General features: G+C 37.0%; 1 protein-coding gene across 3 annotated transcripts in view; it reads right to left on the reverse strand.

The window, feature by feature from the left end:
- The window catches only part of RIMBP2 (RIMS binding protein 2), a 158,718-nt gene that overhangs the window by 71,077 nt on the left and 66,521 nt on the right, over positions 1 to 21,120 (reverse strand). The window lies entirely within an intron of this gene.

Below are 21,120 nucleotides of genomic sequence, written 5' to 3' on the forward strand. Positions count from 1 at the left end.
AAGTAACCTACGCCTAGAGATCAAGGTATTTACAGCCTCAGGAATGTATTTTTATTTATTTAGACAACACTATCAGGAGTAAAAAGGAAAAGTAAATAAAACTCAAATATAGAGTCAAAGGTCAAACTAGAGGGTTGGAAATGCTTTGTCAGGTCACACAAATCAAAATACATGCAGCTCAGGAAAAACCAGCAGCATCCTCTGATATTTCCGACAATTTCTTTTTTGCACAAGTTCACAAAGGTAGTTGTCTGAGAGTAAATCTTAAATTCGGTTCCTTATGCAAGGTACAATTAGTCACACTGGGCAATCTGTAACCTTTCTGTTTTACAGTGTGCATTATACATCATCTTCTGAAAACACCAGCTATATTTGCCAAAAATTATACTAAGGTGGGCAAAACTGGGCCCACTTTTGAGTGATTTGAAATAATTTATAATTTCACACCATTAAGGTCCACACTATCAGCAGATTTCTCTACAAATTCTGCTGTGGTCTTAAGAAAACCTGTTAAAGTAATGCTTTATCACAATTTCTCTTTAAAATTCTCAACATGAAAAAGAATTAAATTGCTAATTTTTGATTTGCCCATGTAAGCCCTACAAAAGGAACGTAAAGATCCTGATATTTAAATGTTTTTCTTACTACTTGAACCAAAAATCTTGCTATTTTAAGCGTAACTTTCTTAAATCACTTTCAAAACTCTCTGCACACAAGATCCAGGTTTTGAATAGAAAACTAGTATTTGCAATGAACCAAAGTTGTTAAACTGTTTATCTAGATTGTTTCCTAAGCTTCATTAGCTGAGCATCAGAACTAAGGAAGCTTACAGATTTCTGCCTTGGCTACTTGGCTGATAGCTAAGAAGGTGTGACATCCAAATCTGATTGAAATTAACCACTGGGTTCAAAATGTATAGGGTCAGCTAAAAAGGTAGTATGATTATGTGAATAATTTTTTCTATAGAAAATGAGAAAGAAATGTCAGTTTTACAAAACATTTCACACAGAAAAGGCCATTCTGGCTAACCGTGATTTTAACACAGCAGTTAATCCTGCAGAAGGTACTGCATTTCTGCCCACACCTGGAATGCCAGTCTGATAGCTAAATTTGAACATAAACAAAGGACAGTGAAACTTAGTTCAGCTTAAATAATGACATGTTATAGCACCATCATCGGAGAATATCAGAACATCTCATCATCTGTGGGAAGCAGTTCTCTTGACTGTTAAGTGCTACTGCACTGAACAAAACTAAGACAATAGACTGCAGAACATTCAGAGTCTCCTGATTGGAGCTGTACCTACCATCTCGCATATAAGGAGCTCAGCAATTACAGTTTCTCAAGTCTGTTAAACCTGTTATTCAGGGTGCAACTGAAAGTGGCAGTCAGGCTCTGTGACATGCTAGACAGTTCTGAGGGAACTGAGAAGGATCCCTTAGCTCATGTTGCATTTTCAAAGGTGTGAATTAAATCAGTAAACATTTTTAAATATCAACAAACTGCACAGAGCAGTTCCTTGGATATGCAAATAAATCATCTCATCCCATTAACTGCTGAAAGTCACTTGGAAAGCATTGTGTCTGTCCTGCACGTTACAAGGTGAAAATAAGCTACACCACCTGCTCTGAAACCCTTACAACTGCAGGCTTTTGACATTGACTTCAATGGATCAATTTGTATTTGTAACAAATCAATACTGCTCAGCTGACTTTAATGGGCAACAAGGGACAATAAGTCACCAGGTTTTAATAATGTTATTAAAAGGAATTCAACCAGAAGGGGAGGGGGGTGGGAGGAGTAATTGATGGCAGTCTAGGCCAGCATCTTTCACACCCTACTTAAATTCTCCAGAATGGAAAACAGTTTATGAGAAATGGCACAGCAACAGGGCTGGCTGTTTGTCCTACCTGAAGGAAATACATTTTTAACATGTTATTTGCAAGGATGAATAGAAGTAGGGCAGTAACTATCCTACTTTCATTGGTCCTTAGTTATAAGCCTATTTCTTTTCACTTATATCTTTGTTCATCATAATGGTAATTTCCCTCAGTATTCTTTTGCATTTGCCAGGACAAAGGACTGCCTACGTTCCCCATCCCAACTAAATCCATAAAAATCAAGAATCACCTGAAACTGTAGCAGGAATTACTGGCACACTTCTAGCCTAAAAAATACACAGGGACCCAGCAACTAAAACTCAGGTGCAAAGGTTCCACTTGCAGGACTTGCAATAAGGATATAACCTATTGTATATATTACCAGTGTGTTTGGAAGTGACACAAATACATGTACACTTATAATACTCAGATTGCTAGCTCTCAGAAAATGCATCAAGGAACAAAGAATAAATGATTCACCAAAGGTCTCATGTGATAAAAGCCAGAAACTGAACGAGTCATATAAATTTTAGCCAAGTTCCTTTATTGGGCTGTCTGCTGGAAATGATCCAAGTCATAATCACTGTCATCTCAGAAATTCCCACAACATTAATTTCAATCATTTGTTGACTTGAGTCATCTCTCAACAACAATGAACCTGTATAACAAGGGCTCCGACAGAAGAGTCCTGGTAGATTCAGCTACAATAGTTTAGCTACCGCACAGTATTATCAGTCACGGCCCTGCAAGTAACCTGTGATGTGCTTAACTGGAGCAGCACATACTACTGCCCAGAGGGGAACACAAGCTAGTTTCGGTGTAGTATACATGAATAGTGCTTCGACAAACAGTTATGTTCTCCCTCAAAATTCCTCATGACCAACTTCTCCAGTGTTGAACATTTCTAGATCCTAACTTCTACTTGGAGAAACACACTTACAGTACTCATTATACATCTCCTCACCACCTCCTCTTCTCGTGTGGCTGGGGAATACCACCTGGATTATTGCAAATGACAGTTATGCACCATCGCAGTTTGTGATTTTCTGTCTAATCTGTTGGCTGTAGTGATTCTGTCCCTTAACAATATCCACCTCAATATTTTACACGTTAGTTAAATATAAACCTTTAACAAAAAAGATCAGAGTTAATCCCAGCTACCCCAGAACTAAACTCCACCGAACAGGCAATCCATATATTAAAAAAGAGAGTTGAAGTCATGTAGAGGAAAACAACATTTTCACTGTTTTCTTCCATGTACAAACCATAAAACTCAAATTTCTGGTATAAATGCTTACTGGCCCACAGTCAGCCTCTGAAAGTTGCCAGTTCACACTGCCCTTCTCAAAAGCGCTGTCATACCACCACTGTGTATACGCCCACTCGACTGGGGCCAGAGTGCGCACAAAACGGTGATTCTCATCTGGTGGGGAATCCAACACATTTGATGAGCATTTTACCATGTTGGGAGTTGCCTTTGTTGGGATTTTACGGTTGGATCCTGAAAGAACTTTGAAACTTCAAACACATTTTAAGGAAGACGGATGCCTTTTGAAAATCCCAGCTATGTTTCTTCCTGCACAGGAAGGCTATGCTTCCTTAAGATACTATATTGAAACACAGAGTATTTTTCCATTCTCTCTCCTTTCCTTGGCAGCTAGCACCGAGTGTATTAACAACAGGGCAACACTTCTCACTTTAGCTCTTACAACTGCCAATTCCAAACAGAACCTCCAAGTCAACAGAAAGAAGAGGTCAGCAAATACATAGGGCAGCCATCACAACTGACAGGCTTACAGGCAGTAGGCTGGATACATGCTTCTTGTCTCCAGCTTGCCTGTGAATGCTAGGGATTCTCTGCTACAGCCTTCTCCACTCGCAGTTTTAACTCTACCACATTCTAAAGGGAACACGTGAAGAGGCATCCCTCTGTATTGCTCGGACCTAAGAGGAGATTCTGTGGGATTTTGCAATTTACTTTGAAGCTTGACATGATTCAGGTTTTTAAACTTCTTGACAATAAACCAGTACCAGTCCAAAACCAAACCTGTGGAAAGCATTACCATGCACTCTTCCCTCATCCTTTCTAATTTTTAAACAAACAGCTTTTGATTTCTTTTTACAAATTTAATGAGAGTTTTGTCCTTTTTTTTCCCCTGCTGCCCTCTCCCCCTGTTCTTCATTTATTCACTGTATGTAACTATTCTGACAATTTAATTGTGCCTAAGAAGCAACATTTTACTAGAGCCAAATGAGGTCTACCATTTAACCTGTGCAAATCAATCCACTGCAGCTGTTAATAAAGACAAGTAGAGTGACAGTTAAGAACTCATCAAGTCCAAGACACAGTATAAAGGCAAATGCTGACTAAATGTTAGCAGACTGATGTGCAAGTGAAAAGGAAGCAGTACTTCATACTTCCAAAAAAGCTTCTCAACACTCTCCAGACTCTTGACATTGGGTTTCAATTACTAGTTGAAAGTCTGTCACCCCCTTTCTAATTACGTTGCTACACCATACCCATTTAAAACAAAAGATCAAGGGCTTGAAGCAATTTAATTACTATTTTAGCTTGCATCTGAAAATTTTACAGAGAAATGACTGTGGAAAATTAATAAGTAAAGAGACAATAGAAACTGTATGTAGAACTATTTCATCTTCCCCCAGAAAAACAGATGAAAGTATTGTCACAGATCAGCTTGATTTACAGAACAAACTAAACCCAAACTTTTTCTAATCTAGGCAGGCAGAAGTTGCACAGAGCTTAGATTGCTCCTGCTTAAGATTTTTTACCAAGTTAAATACCAGAAGCATAAACCATACTTACGTATATAACGTGTGTGGCGGAATGTCAATCACGCTGTATTCGTGTCAGGACCATAAGGGGTAAAATTTGCAAAAAGAATCTGAAATGTCTTTACCATGTCAGACAGAATTCCAAACAGCAAGGAGATTTCCTGCTGGATGTAAGGAATGCTTTAGGCATTCTGCGCTCAAACAGGCATTTTGATTTAAGAAAACAACACTAAGGATGATCTTTTCAGAATCTGAGAAGCAAACTGAATCAGAAAATTGACAGCCCTCCAAAACGTAGCCAAACACAAAGGGTCCTGCACTGTACCATTTTTTAAAGGGTGCCCAGAGCACTACACGGATTTAACGGCTCACACACCAGTACATACTTCACAAAACATGAGAGGATTAACACAGAAACATCCATGCAAAAGTAAAAATAAAAGACGTTAAAAGTAAAATGTGTTACCTTATATATAAGTTGCATCTTTTTAAGTGCAGAAATGAAGGCAAAAATGTGTGCTCATAACAGAGCAAAAGTAGAAATTCTCCTACGGATATGAGGACTGACTATAAAAATTCACGGTAGGAGGATGACTTCTGTAGATTTAATACAATCTGACACCACTGTCTGGGTAACAAGGTTCTACATTGCCTGGAGAAAGGCATCTGTTGCCCTGTGTGCTAGTTTGCTCATCCATCAATTATTTTTGTTTTAAAAAATATTATACACTATTCATTTATTTTGTAGCTCTTTTTCTTTAAGACTTGTTTTTGCCAGTAACCTGGAATGACTGTATTAGAACACTCTGATTTGATTATAATCCCCTGTGATAGTTCTCTATTTTGGTGATATATGAATAGAATTAATCCAAGAGAAAAGCGAAAACCTCTAGTCTACAGGTACTTAAAGAAAAAGGAAAAATGAAGAGCCTTCTGATCTTTTCTCCTGTATTTTTGCCCTGTAAATGACTCACTTCTAAGGTCAGGTTCATCACCATCGATTCATTTTTTTCTTCTCGTAAGAGCTAGATTTTAAAGGCAAAGCTGACTCATCCTGAATATTTACACAGTAGAACTGTTCAAGAACCTCAACATGGACAAGCTAACAGAGCTAGGCTGAGAGGCACAGCCTGTAAAACAAACTACCATTAAAACCTTTTTCTTTGTAATTAGCATGTGGATGATGCAAGAAAAATACAGGCTGTCCTGTATAATTCTAACCACTCTACACGACGGCACCGAGCAAAGTGCAACCAGAAGCAAGCAGAGAAAAATGGCACTCGCAAGAGATGCTGCTGTTCTGTCACTGTTAGCTAATGTTCTGACACCACTTCCATTATACCCCACAGCTTGGGGTCCATACCAGCAAGGTAAAAGTAGGAACAAAGAAAGCACTGAAAGGTGCTGAATGTCCCCTCCCTGTCCCATGAAGTTCTGTCTGGTACTGGCTTCCACAGTTACCAACTTTGATAGTTGGAAAGCTGCATTTTTAATAAACAAAATATTATAAGTTAGTGGAAAACTGTTAAACGCAATGAAAAAGAATCGAACTAAAGACTTATTTCTGAGGTGTTTTACTATCTCCATTTGATCCTTCCTCTCAATTGTCACGATGAAGTACATGTCAGCAAGCAGTACAGGAAAGTAGTCTGACATTTTATGATGTTAACGTTTAAAAACTAGGGAATTTCTACGGAGAATATTAACAGGCATAGATAAGCTTTTTCTGCTACCGTTCTCAAGAGAAAGGAAGATAAACTCAGAAATGCTTGCATTTTAAATAAAATCACTTCACCATTCTATTTTCTTCATTTTAAAATTAGGAACCTTTCTATGCAAATTATACTTCCTTCTAATAAAGGAAAACAAATGCAGCTTTACCCCTGTAATCAGTAGGCTGAATTTAGCATAAGAAACACTACATAAAAATAGCACTTGTTAAAAAGCACTACTAAATAAGGAACGCAGGGACTGTAGTGTTTTGTTGGACTTGGAAATCACCAGTGCCTTGGCACTACAGTGACCAGGACCAGAAGTTCTGGAGGGAGCAGAGACAATTAATTCATGACATTATTTTTCACTTCATTAAGACTCTTAAGATAACAAGCTTTGCGCTACCAACTCATTTCATTCACATCCTTTTTGTCTTGTCCGTCCGAGCATTAGCTTTTCACACAACTGTTTCTCATAACTTGTCCAATCAATCTTTTCTACCACCTCAAATCCATCCCCCCCATAAGAACACTGATGTACACAATAAGGTACTCACGGCCATGTTTTGCAGGATCAGAGAGGAAAAGGACAGATAAACATCAGGTTCACCTGAACTTCTGGAAGATTCCCCTATTTTAGAATCACATGTAACCATATTTGATTTGCTGCTGCTCAGACATGGCCATCACTGAAAAGTGTTCATCACACTCTCCATCTTATTTTCTTCACCTATGGCACATACTATGAACACAACAAGACCCTTTCACCCCTTTTAATAATGAAAATGGGTAAATTGATAACTTTAGCTATATCTAAGTGCAATGGTGTTATTATAGCGTTCATACTTGTGAATGAATAAGACAGCAGACATTCCCTCTGCATCTCTTGATAATGAATTACCAAATATGCAAGTTCTCTTCAAGACATTACTTTTGCACTTTATACCTACTGTGGCTGAAGGAAGCAATCATGAAGAGAGTAAAAAAGCAGACATTCCCCATGATAGCATTATTTAATATTTGCTATTATATTTGTATTTTATGATGCCTTACTTCCCCCCGAGGTACGTGGAATGCATCAACTAGACTCTATACTCAAAAGCAAAAGACCAAATGTCTTTGCACACTTCCAGTTCACAACGCAGATGGAATAAAGCCTCTGACTGGCAGTAGGTGGCATGACTTTTTTTCTCATTAACTTCTGCAGAAAGTATCAAACAACACTATTCCAACAGGCAAAGACAGCAATTGTATAACTTCTCAGTATCATCTTTTAAAACCATCTCAGCATTTGCAATGAAATCTTATTATTGGATAACTGCTTAATGACAAAATCATACATAATCTTGTTGTGGAAAAGTAATATACAAATGTATAGCTGATAACTGAAGAATCAATTCCAGGTTATTTTAGGCCTACCAACCTCAAAGAAAAATAAGGGGTAATGGAGACATCAATTCTCATCAATAATGAGTTATTTATGTATGTCAAACTGTCAGTCTGAGGCTGTTCCAATGACTAAAATTAAGCAGCATTGATAATGTTTTAATGAGTGACAACATAAATTTATTTTGGTAGGCGTAAGTTTTAATACAAGCTTTGTACCAAAGTAATTCAACCACCGACAGCACAGCTGTTCCTAATTTAGCCACCCAGAGCACCAAACAACGTGCTTTAGCTTTTGTTCAGGCTACCGCCCCAAGCCTGTCAGTGTTTAAGAGGCATTTGGACAATGCCCTTAATAACATGCTCTAAGTTGGTCAGCCCTGAACTGGTCAGGAAGTTGGACTACATGAGCGTTGTAGGCCCCTTCCAACTGAAATAATCTGTTCTGTCCTACCCTCCTGAAGACAACCCTCTCACCTCAGGTTAGCCAAACCACTACTTAGTATTTCCTTTAAAATACAAGCACATTTGTGTTCTACCTTTCAAATAACATCTGGCTGCTGGGAACATAAACATAGCCAAAGATATAGTAAAAATACATTTTTGCAGCCTTTAGTAGTGAATTAATCTTAAACTTCATATTACAGCAGTGTTTTCCTTCAGTCAGTATTAGAAAGTTAATCAATTTGATTTGTGGGCTGAAGCAAAATCAATATTTATTCAGGGGTTTTTCTTTCAATTATTTTTACACTCACTTCTCAACATGATAAATTAATCCATGTATCTGAGGTCTAGTTCTCATCTACCACGGCACAGTTCTAGTTCCTTCAGGGACAACTTATGGCCAAGGGAAAGAAAAAAATAATGTTAAGTTATCCACTGCAAAGGGGGAAAGGAGAGAACAAGGTCCCTGGTCTTGTATAAAGTTGCAAAGGAAACAGTGTGGCTTAAACATTAACCCCATTTGAATGCTGGTGTCAAACTAGCACTGTCTGAACACGACATTCCCTGCTGCCCTCTTAACAAGTATTTTATTTTTATTTTACCAACATACTGCATATTTTTTGTTTCACTCCTCCAATTAGTACTAAATTGTTCTTTTGCCTTGAGTCCAGTAGATGTGCCAAATTAAAATAATTAAAATGCATAGTGTGGTTTTAGCGGTTTCTCTGCACGCGTGCATTTCCTCTTACACTTTGTAACAACTCCTAAGGAAGTCACCATCTACATTTTCCACTTTGATTTCACCACTGGCAGAACAAACAAAATACACCAGCTAAAAATTACAAACAAAGTTGTCTGATCACCACCGGAGCTCATCAGGGATAAGGCTGCAACAGAAAGCATCTGTTCATTTATCTCCTAAGGCATTAAGGTTTCCATTTGCTGATCAACAGAACACATAGAGAAGCGGGGCGAGCAGCAATGCAAACTTGGAGATCTCTCAGTAGCATACCTTATGGGATCTTCTAAAGACCATGTATGTTAGTATTCTGCTAACACACCAGTTGCAGATGCTTTCATACAGGAATAGCTCAAGGAAAGACTATGCCAACTTTGATTAAATTGTCAAGACCATTGTGCTATATCTTATAACATAAATTTCTTATTCTTGCTGAAATAGAACAAGCCATTTCTTGTTCTGTTTCACTGATAATTAAAATGCAATTAGTTAGATCAGCTTTCACAAATATTTCTCAAAAAGCTTTCCTTTTTGTCATGCACCGAGAGAATAGCAAACAAGATCAACTGTTGTCATGGTAACGTCATGCCCCAGCAGGTGAAAAACTCGGTCCTGTGGCACTAAAAAAGAAGGATGAAATGCACTGAACCTAAGCATAACATCAACTAAAGCTCCATGTTTTTTCATAGATTGGCATCTTTTTAAGCAACATGTTTCGAGAGGCAAATGTAAAAAGAAAAAAAAAAGGTGTGAACTCTGGTGACATTAGTCATTATTCAATTGTCTCAGAGTCATTTTATTAGGCAGAAATTTATATTGATAAGTTGCATAATTTTGGAGATACCTATGCAAAGTTCAGCACAATTTTTAAAAATTGTAACAGATTTGCAAACAGAAGATATTTTTTTATTTCGAGAGATACGAGAAAAATATGCTGAATAATTTGAAGGGGTAGATGCCAGAAGCATCATTCAAAAACAGCTCTTCATGCTCCAAAAGTTTTGTTTTCAGAACAGATATTACAGCCTTCAAGTGAGACTGTACAATCAATTTTTCATCTGCTGTTATGCTAAGATGATATATACACTAAAATATTTACGAGTTAACTGAAACAAAGTACTATGGGCCACTGCTTTCTCTACATGAGTTTTTTAGAAAAGCTGTACAAAACTGTATGTTGGTCACTCTATGGTCCAACCAAATCTTCCTTAACTAAGATTATCTACAAGTAAGCGCCCACCTCAGAACACTTCACTCCCATGTACAGAGGTTGGAGCAAGGCTTTGCATTCCTTAGGGAGCACAAACACGCAGGTAAGTCACGAAGCCTTCTTTTCATCTGCAAGGCTCTCAAACAACGGGCAATCACCATGTTTCATGTTCTATTAATCAAAGCTGTTTTCAAACCATTTTTAACACAATTTGAAAACTAGAAAAAAATGGAACTTAATGTGATTTCTTACATATTACAACATTAAATCTCGAAGGGCTACATTGTTTGTTCTAAACAATACAGATATCATTTTCTCCATCCATTTCGCAAAATGAAATGACTTTAAAAAAGCTTGATAATTTTACTATGTGTGTATTTACAGGTGTGAAAAGTTACACATACTGTTCTTCTAAGGATTCTCAGGAAAAATACATCACACAGCAATGAGTTTAAACAGCCTGCCAGTCAGAATTTGGGATTTATTCATTACTCTCAGTCCTTGGGCAAGCAGTGAGTGAACTGTGCATTCATCCTTCCTAAGTGCCAAAAAAGGGAAGACTGCTCTATCACCTAACTAAAGCAATGCTGTTTCTTCTACTCAGTATCATCTGAAGTCCTGTCGCAAGGACATCAAGAAGAAATACAATAGCTAGCAAATACCAGAATTTACCAAAAACTATTAATTTTTTTCAAATAATATGTTATTATTTTACTACTTGAACTTTAGTTCAACCTTGAATGTCAGTACTGTACCAAACTTCATATTAGGCACTACCCAATTAGAAGAAAGTCCCTTGCCTAAGTATGTTTTATTTTTTAAAGCATAAGACAAAATAAGGAATAGAATCAAGTCTAAGTAATATCTAAATCTGGAGGCAAGAAATCCTCTGCATATGGAAAAAGGAAAGTAGCTTTACAGTTTTTAAACAGAGGCTGCTTGAAGACACTTTGCAGCTTGGAGTTATAAAAATGATATTAGGAAAGGTTATTTGTCAGAATGCAAACAAAGAGGCTGAGAGCAGTATCTCCATGAGAATAGTAATTATATATATTGATATACCTACATGCGGAGGATATCAGTGGTTTGTACAGTAAACCTGGGAGAAACACATAATACCTGTTTTTCACAAAGAGAAACTCACTGATTAAGACCAAAAAATGCTTGTTGATTTTTGGATTCCTCTGCTGGTTGTAGACATCCTTGAAAAATTGGGGCAGTCACCAGCAATGAACGCGTTGGAAATGTGGTCTTAGATGATTTGACTGGCACTGAACAGCAATATGAAAGCAGAGTCAAAGACACATACTAACACAAAAATCCTCCTGTATGTCACACTCTACACAAACACACAAGTCTTTAAGCCTTTATGAGCGACCACAACTTCTTATTTTGCTGCCATAAATATGCTCCACATCTCTGTAGTCTATAAGGACATTTTTCTAGGCATTTCTGAGGAGAGCAGAACATAGACAAAATATTTTGTGTTAACATATCATAAGAAACAACACAATCTAACCAATATATTTGCCATGTTACTTTTCCTTATCTTCTCTTTCCTAAATCTAATTGAGGCTGCCAGGAAGATATTTATATACTATTCTGCTTAGCATAACATAAACAAAAAAACAAAACACAAACTAAATCATCAAGGCCCCAATTCAGGCAAGGAACTAACTGCTTCACAGCAGTGGAACATGGAAGCAATTTATCCAAACCCCCTAATATTTCCCCCTTCATTTAACTCTCACACAAATCCAGAGTCCTGAGTGCTTTCAACAGGGTAGAAAACCAACAGCCAGAAATCTGCGTTAGAGTTGCAATCAGACTTATTTCTTTGCTATTTCCAAGTCTTAGCAAACATATTATTTGGCATCTCCAATTAATCTTAAATTTGCTTCAACATGACTAATTAGGTGTATATTACCCTCAGTCCTAACCCATTAATTATTTCATTACTTAGAGTTCCATGTGGTAGCAATGAAATGTATTTCACCCCCACTTACTCAGAAAGCAGTCCTGTACACATGCAACTGCATCCATCTTCCCTCCTTAATGACACAGGCAAAGAGAAAGAGTCAGAGTTTCTTTCTGCTCATTCAAGCTGTACCGCGTCATACTGTTAAATTAAAATTAATCTTCCGTACTAGCTGAAGCTGACCTTTCAGCCACTGCCTGGAAAGAGAACATCACTCCCCTGGGGGCTGTTCAAGGGGAGGGCCTTCTTGCGCCTGACACCTCTCACCCACCGGATGAGATGAGGCAACAGCACATTAGAACGGGTAATTTGGTAAGGTATGATTAATATTATTTATACAAGGAAGGCTGGTAAGCCATGCCCAGCTTCATGCTGCCTTAAGTACCTGAGACAGGGAAGCCTTTTCTGATCTGCAACATCAGTAAATATTTACATTTTGGTTTATTCTTTAAAAGTCCATAATTAACTGCTTGAGGCTGACAAAAAGATTCTGTAAGCTTTCACTCAGTTTCTGTATCCAGCTTGCTATTACTATATCCCTGAACTAGACTAGAACATCCTGGGACTTAAGGTGTCTGTATTCATTTCAATAACCGAAGTTTATTCATAGTTGTTTCAAGATAAAACCTTGACACATTAGGGAACCACAGAGTTTATATTTTTCCTACTTGTTCATTTGTTAAATGAGATGTGTAAAATAGAGACTGCAAAAGGATTTGCCTTCTGTCACTCAAAACAATCTGAGCACTAGGAAATTCAATTTCTCTTTGCCCATAAAACCTTTTAATACGTGCATGCTTTACTCATATCCTGAATACAGCTTTTAAGATCTTTTTCTTGCTCTCACTTTGCATAAAATTCACGTTATTTTATGTCCTCCTTAAAAACATATACAATATTTGTTGTGATTTATTCATTTGCTGATATTTAATCAAAGTTTTATATTTAAAATATAAATAACCTGGAAACAGCTCATAAGTTTGAAGACCATTAGGACAACCAACCAGGAGAAGTCTAATCAGAGCACAGAATTCATCTTCTGTATAAAATACCAGTTGATTAGCAAATAATCTCACTGAAGGAGAGAAATGGAAAGGGGAGGAATAAAGATGCAAAATATTTCTGATTTGTGAACTGACTGAAAATAAACCTTGACTGAAATTATATAAAGGGGAAATTAAAAAATTATTAAACTCTGGACCGTGGAAATATCCCTACTGAAGGAAATGTCTGAAAATGGCAGGACAATGTAAAGGATTACTACTGCTGCTACTGGAATATAGTATTCCACTTTATAAAATTAAGTGTTGAAAATTTATCACATTGAATTAAAGACCAAAAAGAAAATATCTCCAATGCTAATAATATTTAGCTTTAGGGCTCGTCATGTTTAATTTTTTCAGTTCATAAAAATCAATTATTGTGGCAGCGACAAATTTAATGCTTTGTGGAGGTTCCCAGGAAAGGCTTTGAGGATAGGAAAAAAGAAAAAAGAGAAATACTGAAAACCACAAAACACTAGTCACAAAGAATGTCTTATTTTCTCTGATTCAAATGGCTACTCACCAAAACAATATAAAAAATAATGATCCTATACTTATGCATTTAAAAACTTACTTCTAAATGAATTACGACTTTAATCTCCCAGTAATCTAACTGAAAGATACTGCCAGCCACTATATGCTAACAAATACAGTTCACATGGTAGCTTCTGGCTTCCTTTTGGGCAGAAATTAGGATGCTTTTAACGGTAACATTCTCTATACCTGCATTTGAGTGGCTATTCATTCACTCAGCTATCACTCAGGTATCATTCTGCTTTGGTCTAGAAACCTCAACGTGATAAAGTTTTTTTCAGAAGACCACATCAACACTGACCAACTAATCAAAGAAAGTTTAACTGATAGTAATTTTTTAAAAATAATTTAGAATTGTAAATAACTGATGGCATGCATATCTCTGGTCCACTTTGAGCCACTGTAGAACTTTTAAAATAATTCAAAGACTCTACAGCTTGGACGAAAAGGCCGGAATACACGTTTATTTCAAGTTTTAAGCAAGTATAAGACCGGTTTGAGAAACAGATTAATGAAATCATTACTCTGTTTAATAAAGGATAGGATTTGGTATAAAACCTACTGTGTTAGGGTTGCAATCAATACCAGAAATAGTAAGACCAACTCATTGTACTGTCTACTTCACCAATTTTCTTCTTTATCCATTCACAGCCATACAAAAGGACAAGCCATTTTTAAAAACACCTACAGTAATATCCACCATCCCAAAACCTGCAAGAGAATGAATTCAGTTCAAATTCTGGGAAGATGTAGATTAGTTCCATTTCATTTCACCTGAACCTATTTTCACTTCACAGTTTCTGGTCCTCACATGCTGTGCAATATCAGTGTAACTGGGGAAAACCATGAGCAGAAATAATTTATTTATTAAAGATAAAATTTTTTTGCCATGTGTTTCTTAAAACTATCAATATTATATTTCCTCATGAATCACCAACTGAAAAATGACACTGAAAATTATATCAGATTAAAATAAGCCTCATGTTTCATCATTGTATGGCAACCTCTTAAGCCATACACGGACAATATCAGCATAATTTCTAAAATCTCCCAACTCATCAGTTAAAAATGAACCTACAGCTGAAAATCTGTTCATGAAGTAAGAAATGGACCTCTAGCAAGGTAATTCTAATTCTCTATGCAAAACAAATCCTTGGAGAACATTTAAAAACTACACTAAAATTTCCAGCACTTTAGACCAGATACTGTCAATTTTATTTCTACCTATCTATTATGAATTTCAATAACATATTTTTATTCATATTGAAGTAATTTTCAATTATTGCTTTTTTCCCTGATGTATTTATTTGTAACAAGGAATGTTGAGCAATTTTCAGTCCTCAAGCAAACTAATTTGCTCTAATAAAGCCAATTTTGGTTAAATATTAACATATAACACATTTAAGTGATGTTTCTGAATTGCAAAAGGCTGAATTTCAAAACAGAAGGTTAATCAAAGAGGAGGTTCGATTTATCTCCCATTATGAATTGAGATCTAGAAATGAGGCAGCATTTCTAGGCACATGAGGAACTGAAAAAGACAGTGAGAATATATGTGTTTGTATGATGGCTATCAGGAAACCTCAGGAAAAATAAAAGTAGACCACAAGATAGCAGGCAATATTTAAAAGATCATAGCTTAGCTGCATTTCTGAATGTATTAATTCAAAGTATCAATAATATTAGCTGAAGATCAACTCTGCCCCTATGCTTCCAAGGGACACTGCATGGTGTTTCTTCTGTTACTTTAGCAGGGAAGTAAAAGGCAGCTATCTACCCTCTGCATTTTTAAAATAGACTGTGATAATAATTATGCATGCACTTTAAAGGTTGTAGTGCGGGGACGTCAAATGCAAATGATGCCAAGCTGCTTCTCTTCTTGAGATCTAGATGAAACCTCCTAGTGTCATACTGACAGTAGGTTTAAATGAAGTTGAGCATCGCTGAATTCCCTCTGATACAGCTATCAGCAACGTGAAGAATGAAACTGAAAATTAAAGACAGCCTCAGATGGCTGCATATTTATGAAGTTTTCTGAAATATAAATTTCATATCACTGATTCTTTTTCCCAACTATCTACTGAAGAATGACACCTGCCTGCAAAAAGTGATTACCGGAGATCACTGAGGTACCAGAGATCAGATGACTTGACAGATCCCCCTGCTCCAGTCACAATCAAAGTATCTGTCATTCCAATAGACATAATAGCACATAGAAGATTAATATTTCTCCTAAATTTCCTAATACAGTCTATATAGCTCCAGAACTGCTATTTAAAGTATTTCCATTGCCTGGAGCACTAAACTAGCTTCTATTTTCACAAAAACATTTTGACAAGAATGTACATCTATGAGAACTATTTATTAGCGCCTCACTGCAAGCGATATCTGCGTTTGTGAGGAGCTGCCTTTTGGTGAGCTATCATTTCAGCACTGATGTGCATTTTAAAATGGAATAACTGAGTGTGGAAAATCTGATGTAAATATGTGAAAATCATGGGCTTACTCTCATGATCTATTGAAGAAAAAGCAGTAGCTAAATGTGCGGCTTTTGATTTAAATGTTTTACATTTCACCATATATATTCAGTTTTGATTTAACACTCCAACCCTTCATAGGTAAAATATTGATTTCAGCTTCACTCTCGAACACAGACTTTCATGAACACATTATTTTATAGTTTATATATTTTATACAAAAATATATATAGTTTATTTATTTTATTTTATTTATGTTTTATAGATTATTCCACCCCTGCATGCATGGGCCTTAAGAATGAGCCTAACCTACCACAAACTTGAGCAAACAGGAAGTTAGAGTTTAATTTGTTCAGTTTACATGCAAGAGGATTTACTAGCATTTCCAGTTGCTAAGAAGAAAAGTTCTTCCATAATATTGAAGTGAATTTTTTTATCTATACACAAAAGAACCCATGACAGCAGGCAATTGTAACACACAAACCCAGAGTCTGCACTGTTTTGCTCTTCTGTACAACCTCCACTTATTTCAGGTTGTTTCATACCGTGTGGTAAGAGAAAGTACCACTTACAACCTAAACAGACCACTTTTTAATGTTCTGACTACCAGTCCATTCCCCCAGGAAAAGGGAGTTGTGGAGAGGGGAGTATGTATGTTTGCAGACACATGCCAAACTATATCCACACACACTCAAAAAACCAAAAATCAACTACAGTGAAAGTCAGCAACCTGCTGATTCCACAGTTTTTATAGATTACAGAATCCCAGAATCCCAGGTTGGAAGGGACCTCAGGGATCATCTAGTCCACCCTGTCTATGAAGAGCACACTCTAGACAGGATGGCCCAGCACCCTGTCCAGACCTAAAGATTGCTGCTAGGCCAATCAGAAGAAAATTCTAGACATGAAGATTTGTTACATGTGTTATCTTTTAACTGCCAAAACATACCCCAGACAGCTGAGCAGCTCTGAAATCACCTGTCCTTTTTATCCAAAGGAAACCACAGTTTTGCTGTTTCTTTGAAAGTCTGTGTTACTCTAACAGCTGGCCTTTCATCTCATTAAAGATGACATTGGACACTTCTGCCAATTCTTTCCCTCCTCTATTGCCAGTTTGGTGTGAAGCCTATCTCATAGAAATCAGGGATAAAATCTGCTTTTAGGAATGTAAACTCAATTTTCATAATAAATTACTATTTTCCTACTTGCAAAGACTGGCACCATTTATGTGAGTGTGAAAGTCTTGTGTAAGCGTTTTACGAGCTAGTCATACAATTTATTTTTGCTGAAGCTAGAAATAGATGAATTGCCTTTTTGCATATGTTCTCCTGACTTTCCTTAAAAACAAAAAGACAAGAAAACCATGATGAGACACGGCAGGTCTCTCAAGATAATACCAGAATGAGCTTTTTATCAGTTTGCAGATCTACCCTTGCATATATGGTCACAGAACAGTCACAGTCACGTGCTTAAAATCATGTGAACCTCAGCAACATAAAGCTATGGGTCTTTAAAGGACCCAACATACCCACTAGCAAGGTGAGACTGGAAAGAGAACCTTCTCATGGCAGAGCTAGGGAAACAGCAGAGGGTAAACAAAGGGAAAAAATTGTCACGTGCCTACCAGCTTAAAGCAGATAATGGATTTTGCAGTTTAAGCAATTTTGTGAAAAACTAACAACAATTATGTTGTAAAATACCTCATAGGCAAAATGTAAACACCTGTCTCTATCTGTACCTAGATGAACCACATCTGCTTCCTCTCTCCCCCCATGAAAGACTCCAAGAAGCCTTCTAGAAAACAGGATGTGAATACAGGACCCAGCATTTAATTTATCATTTACCTCAACAGCAATGAGAGTGTTTTGACTTTCTCCTAAATTTGTGCATCATCTCATTAGCAATCCTTTCCCTCCAATAGTGGTTTACTGTTGTTCTATTTTGTAACCTTCCAGCAAATTAACACTAAATTGAGTTCCATAGAAAAAGATGTTACTGGCTTTCTCCTCCATGCCTGATTTAATCACATTTTCTTCTCCATTAATTTGTGCTACATTTAATGGTGGAGATTTTTTTTAAGATTGATTTCTGATTATTATGCTTATTATAGCTCCGAGGATTATTATTCTTGTCTATCCTTGGCTAGTTCTCAAAGAAAAGATTTGATCTGGAACAAAGTGTGAAGGCCTACAGTGATATTTACACACAAGATGATTTCTTTTTTCTTCTACTTCCCCTTTACAGCCCTACACCCAGCATGTGGCAGAAGGCACGGAGTCCTCACATATTTCCTTCTTTCACAAATAATACTAGCAAATGGTGGAGAACAGACAGAAGAACTAGAAGTAAATCAGCATCATTCATTTGAATTAGCTGTAGAATAAATTCTTCTCATTATGAACAAGCAATCTGCCTATAGCCAAGCCTACACGTAAAGATATTCCCTTACTGTTTTAAAGGACTCTGAAATTCTTTTAAGAAAAGAAAATTATTATTTATTGGCAGTATGTCATGAATGTAACCTTCCTTTCTTTATTTTTATTTCTCCATATAAAATTATCGCTTTTCAAACCACTGTGCTTCAAGTAGTTTGAAGTATGCTGGGAGATTATCTGCTTAATCCATTTCTTTCACTCAGGCATTTCAGATTTCATGCAGCTATGCAAAGTTTAGTTCTGCTTAACAGACCTGTGAAGCTCTTCACAAAGCAGAAAATGAGTCAGGAAAAAAAAACACAGCCTCAGGGTGGTTTAGGAAAAAAAAAAAGTAGTGAAATAGAACTACAAGGGAGAAATTTTGAGTTACATCTCGTCTTGACACTGTCACTAGCTAGAGAATCCATGTTACCTTTCTGCTTTTATTTCTGCTGAAAAGGCGGCAGCTGAAGGAAGCTTGTTAACTCCATTTCTTCAGACTCAAGATTCTGTTTCAGTCCTTGTCAAAATGGAAACTGCCACTTGATTACGAGCTTGACCAAATGCAAACTACTGCAGCCCTCAAACACTCAGATGATGCTTTATTTACCCGGAGGAAATGAACCTCACTGCCAGCATGTTTTGTATGCAGTTTTCATGCCTGATTCAGAGGATCAGAATCTGGGCTTTTTCTTCACTCTTTTCAGCATAATTTGACATGATTCAGTCTTGGTGCTGCCAAGACTGTATCACCTTAAATGGGCTTTAACTACATAATTAACCAAATGACTTAACATCACTTTATTCTTTCTTTGAGAATGACTGGATTTAAGTTAATGCTGTCTCCTTAACTCAGTCTCAACCATTGCTAGCTGAACCACACGTGGAAAATGAAAGAGCATTTTTCCCTGAGGGTCTGAAATTGCCCACAATGAAGTGATACGCCTCTGCAGAGTAAAGATGACAAACAATATCATGGCAAACTACATCTCCACCATAGGAAACCTGCAAATCCCTGTCCTGTTCTCTGGACAGGTTGGAAAACAATCCAGATTTTGAACATTCTTTCCCTGCCAGATTGTCAAATGGCATTATTTCTTCTTATGTGCAAAACGTGTGTGGAAAGTTGCTCAAATGCCAAAATGTGTCTAATCCTGCTATAATGTGGTAGAGAATAATTTCTAAATTTAGGAAGTAATTGCTTTGCTATCCAGTGAAATGTATGCTAAAAAAAAAAATCTCCTCTAGGCAAGTCCCTCATTTTAAACACCAATTCAGACTTCAGTGAACACAAGCACTAAACCTTTGGAAAAAAATGAAGCTGTACAATTCCATTGTTGCAGACTACTGTTTTCATGAGTGTTTGCTCTGTATCAAAACATAATCAAAATAACAACATTCAGTGCTTAGTTGTTATCCAATACATAGTTACAAAGTGCTTTGCAAATAAAGCTGTACAGTTCTCTTGGGTAATATTTCTTTTCATGGAGGATTTTGGCTTGCCCAGTGGTGGTTTTATTAGAATTCTGAACAAAAACTTCCCATTTTGAACTTCTTTGTGCAAATGAAAGGAAGGAAACGTTCTTGTTTTAAATACAACCTACCTGACACTGCTGCCCTAGAGAGCTCCTTGCCAACTTGAATCTTGGGAGCATTAAGTCTTTGACTTCAGGAATTTCAGAGGACTGAATTCTTAGTTACTAGAATCTAGAGACTGGAGTGAACCACCAAGCAAACAAGCTGGTTACAGAATAGTTTGCCATCTGCCAATTTAAATCAGTCTTTCAGTAGCCCTACAACATGGGTTTCCAATACACTGCTAAACCCCCAAGCAGCTAATTAGTGTCATTCCTGATTTTAAGAAGCTATCAGTAATGGTCTACATGCATTTATCACATACAGATTTTAGCTTCACATATATCTGATATTTTATGAATTAATACAAACTAAAAGATTCCATATAGACACATTCCACATTTAAACTACGGTTTTACAACTGATAGGACTGGGCACCAATCCCACTGGGGGACAAAAAAGGCAAAATACAACCCCCAGAGACCAAATTTCCAATATTTTTTCAGAAGTATTAAAAAAGAATCAGGCAAAACCCAAATAAAACTGCACAGACCAGCCTATGAAATGAAATCACAGACAAATTTAAGAGAGAAAGAAGGGTGCCCCACCAACCAGCAATAAGCAGAAGCCTCTGTGGAAAGCATAGCAAACTCCCAAGGTACTTTGTCACCTCTGACCACTGCCTTGATAGGGGAAGAGGAGGGAATTTAGTCCTATTCATGATGGTGTACATATGCACGCTAGCTTCTGTCTTCTTCAGTAAACCCCCTCAGCAGATTCTATCACCTCGCTAGCCACTGGCCAGACAGGACCCTGCTTTATACATGGGCAAGTTTTCAAAGGCAAAATGCTTTTTATGGCTTTTGAGGTGTTGATGCATTCTGAACATAGGAAAACTGCTAAACATATGGAAGAAAACCTGCAAGTCTAT

The sequence above is a fragment of the Phalacrocorax aristotelis genome, chromosome 15, assembly GCF_949628215.1.
Source record: "Phalacrocorax aristotelis chromosome 15, bGulAri2.1, whole genome shotgun sequence".
NCBI classification, from domain to species: Eukaryota; Metazoa; Chordata; class Aves; order Suliformes; family Phalacrocoracidae; genus Phalacrocorax; species Phalacrocorax aristotelis.